The following is a 13688-nucleotide window of genomic DNA, read 5'->3' as shown; positions in this document are numbered from 1 at the left end:
CACCACTGGTTTCTCTCAATACCCAGGCTATCCAGTCATCCACCCACATCTTGTCCAGCAGTACTTGTCTACAGTAGCCCAGTCAAAGCCAACACACGTAGGTCGCAGCACCCTCGGGCCCGTTTTTCCACCAAAACATCATGTTTCCTGGTGTGTAGCCTGCCAGGTGCACGGTAGACTGGACAAAAACATTTTGTCCAGGGTAAATGCTTCTCCGCCACAGCCCTGCAACCATTCTAACCACTGAGAATAAGTAAAGTAGGGCCTATCTTTTTCCTGTGCACTATCCGAAATTCCCTTGGGTGTGAATAATTGAATGAATTTATATTTATAGGGCATAGCCTGTACTCATAATCATGCTAATGTATATGATTTAGTGTAATCACCTGCAAAGCTCTAATGGCTAGTTCTCTTCACAATACGGAAGGAGCCAATGGTATTATCTTTCCACCCACTACTTTAAGGGTAAGGAAATCAGAGTCAAAATTGTAAGGCAGTGTTTAATAGTTTGCGATCTCAGCTTCCCAAACTGATCTTTAATTAGTCAGAGTTAAATTTATTGAAATACTGAAAGATTGTCATCATTGAACACATCATTATGCATGTGTGTATGTCTGTGGAGGAACACTAGTCCATTGTGCAGGGAGGAACACCGAGCTAGCTGAATAAATATATTATACATTATTATGTCATTACATGTTTAGATTGTAAATAACGTGTTGTTATGTAACACTCCATTCCCCCAAAATAAAAAGAGCTATTTTGGAGATCAGAACATAGTCCTGGGAAATTCTAGAAGGATATCTGCCAATTTGACATGAACATAGTCAAACGTTAGTCTACATAGTGCGAGAGGGGAATGAGAGAACCAGGAATCCAGAGAGATCCAGCCTTGTTATTTGATTTGAACATGTCAGCAATACATGAAGCAATCCCTCAGCTTCCAGGGTCAATCTTGAAAATATATTATGTTTGCCAGCATGCTACTTTCCAGGTTCTTTTGATCTCTTCAGCTCACAGCTTGCCATGGTGCTGTGAGATTAATCAAAGAAACCCTGCAGAACAAACACATAGAACAAACTAGCCTAATTTTCATCAAGGACATTTATCAGCAATTAGTAAGGCAGATATTAAATCACCATCAATGAAAATGAATCTGCCTTCAATCACTACAACTTCAATCACCTACTGTAATTCAAGTTTGATCATAGGTATCTATTCCCCTTTCCCGTAAGGGTCAGGGGTATCCGGGCTCTTCTTACCATCAGGAGTACATGTACATGTGTGTGAAAGTGTGCCTAAGTGAGTGTGTGTGAAAGGGGGAAGGGTTGTTAACACCTGCTGTTATTCTGGGGAGAGCATGTGCGGAAAAGCAGAGGACGGTGTGAAACTGAGGAGGATAGAGGAATGCAAATGGACAGTAGGGTTGATTTCCTGCTGGCAGCATCTGTCAGAAAGTCCGCCTCAAGCCAACATGCTGACGCTGCTCCGCCCAGTATTAGACCCTAACTTGACCACTGCGGACCCACTCTAATCTAATTCATTCACCCACTCTAATCTTATCGAAAGTCAATTTGAACAAAAAAAAGAAAACGGTTCAGGGTTTCATTTCATAAGGAAAGCCTGTTCAGGCTCCCGAGTGGCACAGCGGTCTAAGGCACTGCGTAACCAGATCTAGAGGCATCACTACAGACACCGTGGTTCGATTCCAGGCTGTATCACAACCGGACGTTATTGGGAGTCCCATAGGGCAGCACACAATTGGGCCAGCGTCGTCTGGGTTTGGCCGGTGTAGGCCGTCATTGTAAATAAGAATTTGTTCTTAACTGACTTGCCTATTTAAATAAAGGTTAAAAAAAAAATGTAAATACATGTTGCCCTTCCTCTCTATATCCGGTTCCCTATGTGCTATTCTCCTTGTATTCAGCTCTCTGTTTTCCATAATTTGATAAGACTGGGAAGAAAAGGAAGGTTGAGAATACAAGCAGAGAAGAAACTATTGGCACAGAGCAACTGTAAGCCAAAGCCATCATCAATCAAGTTCAGTACGATTATGTAATGTATTTTTTTATGAAAGGGTCAGAAGGCAGCGTAATAACAGATGGTGGATCTGAACACATTCAGTCATGGTGCGGATATGTGTCTGCTCAAACACACACACATGCATTGCACACACACGTGTTTTCTTCTGATAGGGCTGGCTTCAGCAAAGGCTGGCTTCAGCAGTAAATGTTATTGCCATCAGACAAAGGGTAAAATACGCACCATTTCCTTGTATCTCTCATGCCATGTACTAAATAATTATTAGGTGTAATGGCTGTGCAGTTTACTCCCTCTGGACTAAGATCCACTTCACATCTATGACATTTAGGTTGGTCGGGACTTCATCCTGTAGGAATCACAACTCAGCACGGGGAAACAGATGGAGACTTTGTTTGGACCAGGCTAGAGGAGTCATGAACTAACGCACGAGAGGAGGTCCTTCATATCTAACAAACCCTGAATGACTGCCACTGCTTTACAGAAACACATAGGAAACTCCTCAACGGTTGGAGTGCGCCCATACATATGAGAGCTTGATGGATACTATACCCACCATCTGCTTAACAAGATCAGCTTCCACATACGGCTCCCAGGTGGCAGCACTGAGGGCCACATCTAAGCACAGGAGGTTGGTGGCACCCTAATTGGGGAGGACAGGCTCGTGGTACTGGGCTGGAGCGGAAGAAGTGGAATGGTATCAAATACGTCAAACATATGGTGTCCATGTGTTTGATGCCATTCGATTCGCATCTTTTCAGCCATTAATTATGAGCCGTCCTCCGCTCAGCAGCCTCCACTGCATCTTAGGATATTATTTCATTTGGTTTTATTACTACAGGTATCCCAAGCAGCTGAAGGGCAGACGGTGCTCAAGACGCGGCCTGGGGAAGGTTGCTTTCAACTGGAGCTTCAGTGATAGTGGTGTGAATGAACACTAGCGCACTTGTGAGATTAGACTTTGAGGATCTTATCAGGGGAAGTGACAATTTATCTGGGCTCAGCATGTAAACGTGATGATATTTAGGCCTACAAGTGTTCACAGTGAATTTGGTTCCTACGACTAGTTTTAATAGATACAGATAGATGTAGGATTTTAATTTGAGTTCATTTGCTACAGCAGGAAAATAATCCTGCAGAAACAGGAAATGTGAATTATTATGTGGATTATAACATAATGGCATTTTTTTTGTAGGGGTTGATACATTTTTCATTAGGGCAAATCAAGTCTGACATTTTAAAGTGGAAATTACAAACTTCAGAAGCCTTTTTAAACCTTGAATACACTACAAGTTTGAATTTCCAACTGTGCAGGAAAATTCTCAGCAACAAAAGTGTGATCAAGATAAGATCAAGATCCTACATCTGTACATAAAGTAGATTACCGTAAATAGGCCTGCATTCAGTTTTTCAAGCAGCATTTTTTTGTTGGCATACAGTGCATTTGGAAAGTATTCAGACCCCTTGACTTTTTCCACATTTTGTTAAATTACAGGCTTATTCTAAAATTGATTAAATAGTTGTTTTCCCTACCAATCTATACACAGTACCCCATAATGACAAAGCAAAAACAGGTTTTAAGAACTTTTTGCAAATGTAATACTACATTTACATAAGTATTCAGACCCTTCACTCAGTACTTTGTTGAAGCACCTTAGGCAGCGATTACAGCCTCGAGTCTTCTTTGGTATGACTCTACAAGCTTAGCACTCTTGTATTTGGGGAGTTTTTCCCATTCTTCTCTGCAGATCCTCTCAAGCTCTGTCAGGTTGCTGCATAGCTATTTTCAGGTTTCTCCAGAGATGTTCCATTCTTCACCGTAGGGATGGTGCCAGGTTTCCTACAGACGTGACGCTTGGCATTCAGGCCAAAGAGTTCAATCTTGGTTTCATCAGACCAGAGAATCTTGTTTCTCATGGTCTGAGAGTCCTTTAGGTGCCTTTTGGCAAACTCCAAGTGGGCTGTCATGTGCCTTTTACTGAGGAGTGACTTCCGTCTGCCCGCTAACGTAAAGGCCTGGTTGGTGGAGTGCTGCAGAGATGGTTGTCCTTCTGGAAGGTTCTCCCATCTCCACAGAGGAACTCTGGAGCTCTATCAGAGTGACCATCGGTTTCTTGGTCACCTCCCTGACCAAGGCTCTTCTACCTCGATTGCTCACTTTGGCCGGGAGGCCAGCTCTAGGAAGAGTCTTGGTGGTTCCAAACTTCTTCCATTTAAGAATGATATGATGGAGGCCACTGTGTTCTTGGGGACCTTCAATGCTACAGACATTTTTTGGTACCCTTCCCCAGAGCTGTGCCTCGACACAATCCTGTCTCGGAGCTCTAAGGGCAATTCCTTCAACCTCATGGCTTGGTTTTTCCTCTGACATGCACTGTCAACTGTGGGACCTTATATAGACAGGTGTGTGCCTTTTCAAATCATGGCCAATCAATTGAATTTACCACAGGTGAAGTTGTAGAAACATCTCAAGGATGGTCAATGGAAACAGGATGCACCTGAGCTCAATTTCAAGTCTCATAGCAAAGGGTCTGAATACTTATGTAAATAAGATATTTCTGTTTTATATTTTTTATAAATTTGCAAAAATGACAAAAAATCTATTTTGGCTTTGTCATTATGGGGTATTGTGTGTAGATTAATGAGGACATTTTTTAAAAATGTAATACATTTTCGAATAAGGCTGTAACATAACAAAATGTAGAAAAAGGGAAGGGGTCTGAAGACTTTCCGAATGCACTGTAGATATACTTCTGGAGTATTGTGTTGGGCAATGAATTTTCACCACAAGTCATTGTGTAAATATATAAAGTTTACACTTGGCAGAGTAAAAGGAATGCAATTCATGCTAAAACAGTAGGAGTAAAGCAATACAAGTCATGCTAAAAGTGTAGGATAGAGAGTGTATGAGAATGGTGTGGGAGAATGAACAATAAATAAATGCCTGCAACAATATCATAAATCACACTTCTGTTTCAATGGAAGTCCTTGAGTGACACGACACCCACATGATTTCATTGGCATACAACCAGTCAGCCCATGTTCTCTTCTCATGGGTTGTGCCTATGGTGACAGTGTCAGAGATCACACACAGAGGTGCTGCAGGAGTGTTGGAGAAGAGAAAAGTGAAAGTAGCGTTGAGGCCAACAGCTGTTGGTTGTTGGGCTGGCAACAGGTGTAGAGAGACAGACAGCCCAGGCCCAGGGACATGTATTTTTAGCCCTGAGTTTCCACCATGCTGGCCAGAGGGTCTGGAAATACCTATCCTCAGGTTCAGAGAAGCTAGGACAGTCCCCTCTGTTGAGTTTAGACACTCTAATTCAAAATACTCAATCCAATGATCCACACCACCATTGATATAACCGTCTCATACTCCCAATGACAAATACCAAACATTTATAAGACAGGAAATTGGAATAAAACCTCACCAGTGAACAGCAGAACTGTTTGATTCTCAAGTCACAGATTTAGCGGCTTTAGCTAGAGGGGACTGTTTCCCCTTAAAGCGTCAGCATGCTTCGGTTCAGCTGGCGCCTAGTTGAACTCGGCTCGGCGAACCGAACAAGTGTGCTCGCATACTCCCTTAAAACACCTCTTCAAAAACGAGATTAAAGCAGAAATAGTATTGTTTGTACATTTTGAGACGCCGTAGTCTGAAAGAAAATGTCAGAATTAATCCAAGATAACTCAAGAAATCTTTGTCGCACAACTCGAGGAGATCTTTGTCACACAATTTTGCCTCTAACTAAGATGTTTGGTGCAGTATTTCTCAAGTGAAAAAATGTACATGAAAACAATTCATCTCTTGTGGAATGACAGCAAACACTTTAATGGCCAATCGCAGACGAAAGGGCGTAGACTTCAGCTACCAACTTCGGCTTGTCTTGAGGAAACATTTATTGTGCATGAACAGCTGAAAAAAACGCTTGCCGAAGACCAAAACGAACAAAAACATCCCAAAATGTCCATATAATATATGCACAAACTGTTCCAAACTGTTTCAGGTGGGCATCCGCATACCTTTTAGACAGCTCCAGAGTCCACAGTGACGCCCCTTAGGCCCTCCTGTAGAGTGCACGTGTGGAGTCCATATTGAACTGCATGTACGATTTCGGCATGGAGGTGTTAATGGAGTGATGAAAACATCACAGTTCATGCTGACGGCGGAATCACTGCCAATAATCCTAATGCAAAAAAAAATGAATAAAGGGAAAACAGACGTAAAGGTAGTATTTGCACCTTACTGGTTTCGATTTAATATGACGTTAAAATAAATATCAGTGGACCGTCAACCAGATCCCATTCATCTCCTAGATAGTTTGTGTGTATACATTGATACATAGGCTACGTGAGCCTTTACATTTTTTTTTATGTAGTTCTGTCCTTGAGCTGTTCTTGTCTATTGATGTATTACGTTATTATGTTTCGTGTTTTGTGTGGACCCCAGAAAGAGTTAATGGGGATCCTAATAAAATACCAAATACATTTCCACCTCTCAGAGGGGGCTTACACTCAACTCCATAACTACAACAACGATTATGAGAACAATACGACAGCTACTACTACTTCTATTGCTACAAACAATTCAACCATTCATTGTGTCCTTGCTACCATTACTCCCATGTTGTTTTGACAGGAATGGAAATATGTATAGAAACCATTCTTTAAAATGGATCCACATGCCATTGTACATTTCAGTATGTGGCTCCTGTAAAACAGCACTGCTTTCTGCTGTTAGACATTAGTAACTCTGTTGCAATCCACAGCCAACTGTCAGCGAAGGATTCCGCTATAATGTGGTGAGTGATACAAATACATTTTTACCTGCATGGCTGAATGAGGAATAATAAAGACATTTAGGTTTTCACTTTACAGTATGTTCTGTTTGATTCGTTATTCCATACCACCACCTAGTGGAGGACCACACCACTCTGCAATGGGAAAGTTTGGTGAAAGGTGACAGAGGAAAACATCTCAGAGCCCTGTGGAACGGTTAGGATTGAGCATTAATCTATGGACATGAAGTTAAGGTTAGGGTTAGGGTTGAGGCTAGAGTTAGGGTTGAGTCGAGATGTGGACATGAAGCTAGGGTTATGGTTACGTTTGAGGCTATGGATAGGGTTGAGCTGGGATGTGAAAATAAAGCTACAGTCGGGTTTCTGGTTAGGGTAGGGTTGATGCTAGGGTTATGGTTGAGCCAGGATGCGGACAAGAAATCAGATGCAACAGACTTTTAGAAAGACAGGTGAGAATTCCAGTTAGACTGGAATTACTGTAGGATGGTCTTAATATGAATATGAGTCAGAATATGAGTCAGAAACTACCCTAACCTTAACTCTAATCCCATCTTGTCCGCATCCTGGCTCAACCATAACCCTAGCATCAAACCTAACCCTAACCCTAGCTTCATGTTCACATCTCGACTCAACCCTAACCCTAGCCTCAACCCTAACCCTAACCTTAACTTCATGTCCAACCCTAGCTTAATGCTCAATCCTAACCCTTCCACAGGGCTCTGAGATGTAGAATCCAAACCAAGGTTTCAGTCTGTTGCATCTGATTTCCTACAGTGTTGTAGTGGAGGCTATACGCAGGTATATACCATATACCCACTTTTTTTTCATTGGGCATTGCGTATACTCACTTTATAAAACCAGTGAAGGACAGAGTACCCAATTGTCATACTTGAGTAAAAGTAAAGATACCTTAATAGAAAATGACTCAGGGAAAAGTGAAAGTCATCCAGTAAAATACTACATGAGTAAAAGTCCAAAAGTATTTCTTTTTAAATATACTTAAGTATCGAACGTAAATGTAATTGATCAAATATACTTAAGTATCAAAAGTAAATGAAATTGATCAAATATACTTAAGTATCAAAAGTTGTATAAATAATTTCAAATTCCTTATATTAAGCAACCCAGGCAGCACGATTTTCTTGTTTTTTTCATTTATGGCAATCCAGGGGCACACTCCAACACTCAGACATAATTTACAAATGAAGCATTTGTGTCTACTGAGTCTGCCAGATGAGAGGCAGTTGGATTGACCAAGGATGTTCTCTTGAGAAGTGGGTGAATTGGACCATTTTCCTGTCCTGCTAAGCATTGAAAATGTGTACTTTTGGATATCAGAGTAAAAAGTACATATTTTCTTTAGGAATGTAGTGGAGTAAAAGTTAAAGTTGTAAAAATATAATATATGTACAGATACCCCTCAGATACCCCCCCCCCCCTACTTAAGTAGTACTTTAAAGTATTTTTACTTAACACCACTGCTAAAACCTCTTAGATGTAAAGTCCCCTGTTTTGGGGACCTGTGTGGTTCTGGTACCAGTTCTGACTGACATTTTCAGTTATAAATCGATATGTGGACACCATAGATCAAAATAGCTTCCATGAGCGGTAACCCTGATTCTCACAGACACAGGAGTACAGTGCATTTGGAAAGTATTCAGACACCTTGACTTTTTCCACATTTTGTTACGTTACAGCCTTCTTCTAAAATGTAATACATTTCATTTTCCCTCATCAATCTACACACAATACCCCATAATTGACAAATTGATTGGCGGAGTGCTGCAGAGATGGTTGTCCTTCTGGAAGTTTCTCCCATCACCACAGAAGATCTCTGGAGCTCTGTCAGAGTGACCATCGCGTTCTTGGTCACCTCCCTGACCAAGGCCTTTCTTCCCCGATTGCTCAGTTTGGCCAGGCGCCCAGCTCTAGGAAGAGTATATGTGATTCCAAACTTCTTCCATTTAAAAATGATGTAGGACACTGTGTTCTTGGGGATCTTCAATGCTGCAGAAATGTTTTTGTACCCTTCCCCAGATCTGTGACTCGACACAATCCTGCCTCGGAGACGTACAGACAATTCCTTCGACCTCATGGCTTGGTTTTTGCTCTGACATGCACTGTCAACTGTGGGACCCTATATAGACAGGTGTGTGCCTTTCCAAATCATGTCCAATCAATTGAATTTACCACAGGTGGACTCCAATCAAGTTGTAGAAACATCTTAAGGATGATCAATGGAAACAGGATGAACGTGAGCTCAATTTTGAGTCTCATAGCAAAGGGTCTGAATACTTATGTAAATAAGGTATTTCTGTTTTTTATTTGTAATACATTTGCAAAAATGACTATAAACCTGTTTTGGCTTTGGCATTAAGGGGTATTGTGTGTAGATTGATGAGAATTTTGTTTTATTTAACCCATTTTAGAATAAGGCTGTAGCGTAACAAAATGTGGAAAAAATCAAGGGGTCTGAATACTTTCCGAAAGCACTGTATGTCTCTTCTGCCTGTTTGAAGCAGGATGTGAAATCTGACACCACTTGAAACTGGGATGCCCCTCCCATAGCCACGGGAAGTATCGGTGCACTGAGCCATTACTATCAGTAGCGGTGCGTGGGTAAAATTACTGGGGAAGCCAAGCCACCCCTGATTAAAAAAAGCCATATTACAACCTATGTGTTGTGATAATTGTGTTGTTTGCTCTATAAATCTTGTTAATTCATATGCCTTGCGACCGTGATATATAGGCCTAAAGGCAGAGACAATAATAAGAAGACACAGTGGCAGAATAATTTCAACCACACCTTTGTTTTATCACAAAACCGGACAGCAACCTTTGTCCAGTGAAGCCCACAAATCATATTGCATGTACAGAAACAGACAGTTACATTACCTACAGCATGATCAAGCAAGTTAATGTTTCCGACTAAACAACTATTGATTTAGAACCACAGAGTTACCTCAAATCGCAAAGAAAACAGGAGCTGCCTCCACTATTCCAGCAACTTCAACATTTCAACATCATCAAATCACCTCTGCTTAGTCTAATACAGTGACAACTAAAAGATACCAAAAACAATTTAGTCCAATCAACCTAAGCTTAATATGATGTGGCTGTCCATGGTTCCTATTTCTGTGCGCGCGCGTGCGTGTGTGTGTGCGCGTGCGCATTCGTGCAAGTAGAAAAACTCACCCTACTTGTAGAGAAACGCCAATGCCATCCTCCTCTTTTTCATGTTGACGAAACTTTCTATCACTCTGTCATTCAGTACAACTTTTGTTGTCCTAGGCTACCTTGCTCAAATGCTTGCTCGCTAGCCTAACTTCCATTCATAGACAACGTTAGCTAGTTAACATTAGCCTTCTACATCTAGCTACATATTGAACTTCCATCCTCTCAGGCCAGTGGCACAACAATGTATAAATTAATGGTTGGATCAGAATCGTTGTTATAATCATTGGCCAGTACGGAGAATTAAGTAAAACCACAAGTCCAAATCCCTATCTCCATCCATTGCTAATTTAGGAAAGGGGCAATTTTAGCTAGCTGGCTAGCTAGCCACCAGAGGACAACAACACAACGAGATAAATCAATGCAAGTTTTTCTGTCAATGACTTATGCTCTTAATGTGATTTGATAGGAGTGATGCCAAATCCAAGCTGGCTTTCCTCACAAAGTTTAGCTCAAGGCTGATTGGCAAAAATGTATACTTTTTTGTCAAGGGAGGACAGATGCTCGCTGGCTTCCTTCCCTTGCTTTCTCTACGGGCGGCAACAATGTCATACTGTACTCATTTGGATCAGATAGAATCATATAGATGGCCTACACGTAGAAAGACAGAGGGGCGCTGTTTCACTCGCTCGGAAGCTTTCTCCTGTGAGATACATTTAGCCTCTTGCGAATCAAAGGAAAATTAGGAAACAGAGAGATGAAAGATAAATAATTTTATGTTATATATTTTTTTTTATTGGTCAATTTTTGGGGGAAGCCTGGCTTCTCTTGGCATTCATGAATACACACCACTGATTACTAGTCCTGTATTAGCGGACCGATACAGCCGTCTGTAGCGCAGGCTAATGTTTATTTTATAATAATTTTTTCACAAAAGTAGTGCACATGGCCAATACTAGTCCTGTATTAACGGACTGTTATAGCAGTCTGTCGCGCAGGCAAATGTTTTCTTTTTCCACAAAAGTAGTGCACTGGGCCTTTACTAGTCATGTAATGGCCCAGTGCACTACTTTTGTTAAAAAACAATAACAAATAAATAAACATTAGCCTGCGCTACAGATGGCTATATCAGTCCACTAATACAGGACTAGTAAAGGCCCACTTTTGTAAAATATTTATATTTTCATATTTTTATCATATTTGTACTGTGTACTTGAGCTTGTGTCCTCAAAAGTGACTACACCTCAGCAATGTATAACTATTTTTACCAGAAAGGTGATATTTGAGCCTTTATTGGAGTACGCATCATTGCTAGTTATTGTTTATGGCCCTCTCATGATAAATAATTACTTTTGGGGATTATGTAGATTACATTTTTTGATTACATTTAGTTACATTTAAGAGGTTTTAATCCCCACTGATGTGTATCAAAGTAGTTTACTGGAGGTATATACGCCATATACATTAATAAGGCTGATGGAACGGATCAGAATGTTTCGCTTAAAATGTTGATAAACTATTTCTTCACATTTGAAGTGCAGCAATGTGCACTGTAGGCCTACGCATGAATGTTACACAATGCATTTTGTGGGAAAACACTTTTTCTAAAATGTGCACTGCACATGAAAGCAGTTTCATGGAAAGAGATGGAAATATCCATTAGAAATTTAGAAAGAGGGGAGATCTAAAGATGCAACAGCTATCATGGGTTGCTAATATGACTACGATAATGCGTTTGGCTGCTAGACAATGAAAGAAAGTTGATTTGCAAACCAATAGAACAGGAGAGCACATATGTTGATAAAAGCGTTTGAAAAATATTTCCATCAACATTTCTATTTGTCGAATTTTGACTCGGCTACTTTGCAGCAAAGTAAGACATGCCTCATAACATGAAGAAGTAAAACATCCAGGTTTAAAACAATTAAGGAACTGGAAAAATATGAGAATGCTAATGATAGGCCTAAACATCTTCTGGTAGACCGTAGAAGGAAACGCTTTCCCAAAAATCTTCTCAATTAAATGTTAGCTACAAACTAGCTACAAAGTAGCCTCTACCTGCCCGGAAGAATTATATCATGATTCTTTGCATCAATCCAGTTGCCATTTGATTTGCAAACTCTATCTCGTAAGAAACACGGTTAACCAAAAAAAAACAGTATTAGGTGCCTGCTTGCTTGAATTAAAGGGTAACTACACAAAAAATCTAAATTCTCCAGACCTCAAAAGTGATCTCCTGATGTGGCATTGTTGTGGATTTAGAATGTCCAATCTGGTTGTTTTTCTATTTAAAAAGTGTGCCTTTGAGAGGGACAACCTGAAAATGTTGAATTTCTGACTTAGTTGACAGCCTCATTTATTAGTACAGCCTGGGTTGGCCTGACTGAGAAAGACCAACATGGCATTTATCATTTTAGTTCATTCAGAGTACTTGTCACTGTTTCTCATAGGGCCGTTTGGGATTTTTGTTGTTGTTGCTATATTAGAGTATACCCACTTCTCCAGGCACCACTACAGCACTGGTTTCTTACCTTGTTCCATTTCTGATTGGGCTGGTTCAGTGTGTGACATTTCAAAGTGTCTTAAATGTGATGTCACTATATGCCTCTGTATAGTTGAGTTTCAACACTCCTTACACTAAGCATATAGGTACAGTACAGGCTACAGTGTTTGAAATCCAAAAGCTCAATAAAATATGAAAAGAGGGTTGGATATCACTCTCCTTTAAAGGTCCAATGCAGCTGTTTTTATCTCAATATCAAATAATTTCTGGGTAACAATTAAGTACCTAACTATGATCGTTTTCAATTAAAATTGTCAGAAAGAAACAAAAAAAGCTTCTTAGCAAAGATCAATTTCTCAAGCAAGAATTTTGCTAGGACTCTCTGAGAGTGGTCCGAGTTGCGAGGGGGAAACTGAAAACTAGCTGTTATTGGCAGAGAGGATTGTAAATCTCTTTCTTATTGGTCTAGCCGGTGTCATGGTTAAATTCCCAATCTGGCCCTCATAACATCATGGCCCCCCATTCATCCCTAGCTTCCAATTGGCGCATTCATCCCCCCTCTCCCCTGTAACTATTCCCCAGGTTGTTGCTGTAAATAAGAATGTTTTCTAAGTCAACTTATTGGTAAAATAAGGGTAAAATAAATCAATAAAATAAAACAAATATATCACCAGGCAGGCCATATCTCCATCCCAACAAAACAGGGTGAAATTTCAGGTGACCTTTTCAAACAGCTCTTACCCTAAAAGGGCATTATCAGCATTTACACAATTTAACAGTACTATTCCAACCTCATAAGGCAAAAATATATAGAAAATACAAGCAAATCTCATTTTTGACTGCACTGGGTCTTTAAAAAAAATAGTTGCCACTGACCATAGGAGCACTTGAGTAAATGACTTGGCACTGATGCTGGGTAAACTCAAAACGAATTCCTCTGGTGTGTGTGCAACCATTACAATATTCATTTCTGTTCAGTCACGTTGCTTACATACGTACTTGTAGTATACACACAAACAAATGTAGTGATTTGAGTGTTTGTTTGGTATCCGAGGGAAAGTGCTTGCTGGCTGCTGCTGTCGCCATCCTCTAAGGCAGATGAGGTCAGACAGGCGGGTGGTATCTTAATTTGCCAACCGGGCTGAAATTTAAGACGACCCCCTCTTTAAGCCACC

The sequence above is a fragment of the Salvelinus sp. IW2-2015 genome, linkage group LG17 (genome assembly GCF_002910315.2).
Source record: "Salvelinus sp. IW2-2015 linkage group LG17, ASM291031v2, whole genome shotgun sequence".
NCBI lineage: Eukaryota > Metazoa > Chordata > Actinopteri > Salmoniformes > Salmonidae > Salvelinus > Salvelinus sp. IW2-2015.
Note: the sequence above shows the minus strand (reverse complement) of the source record.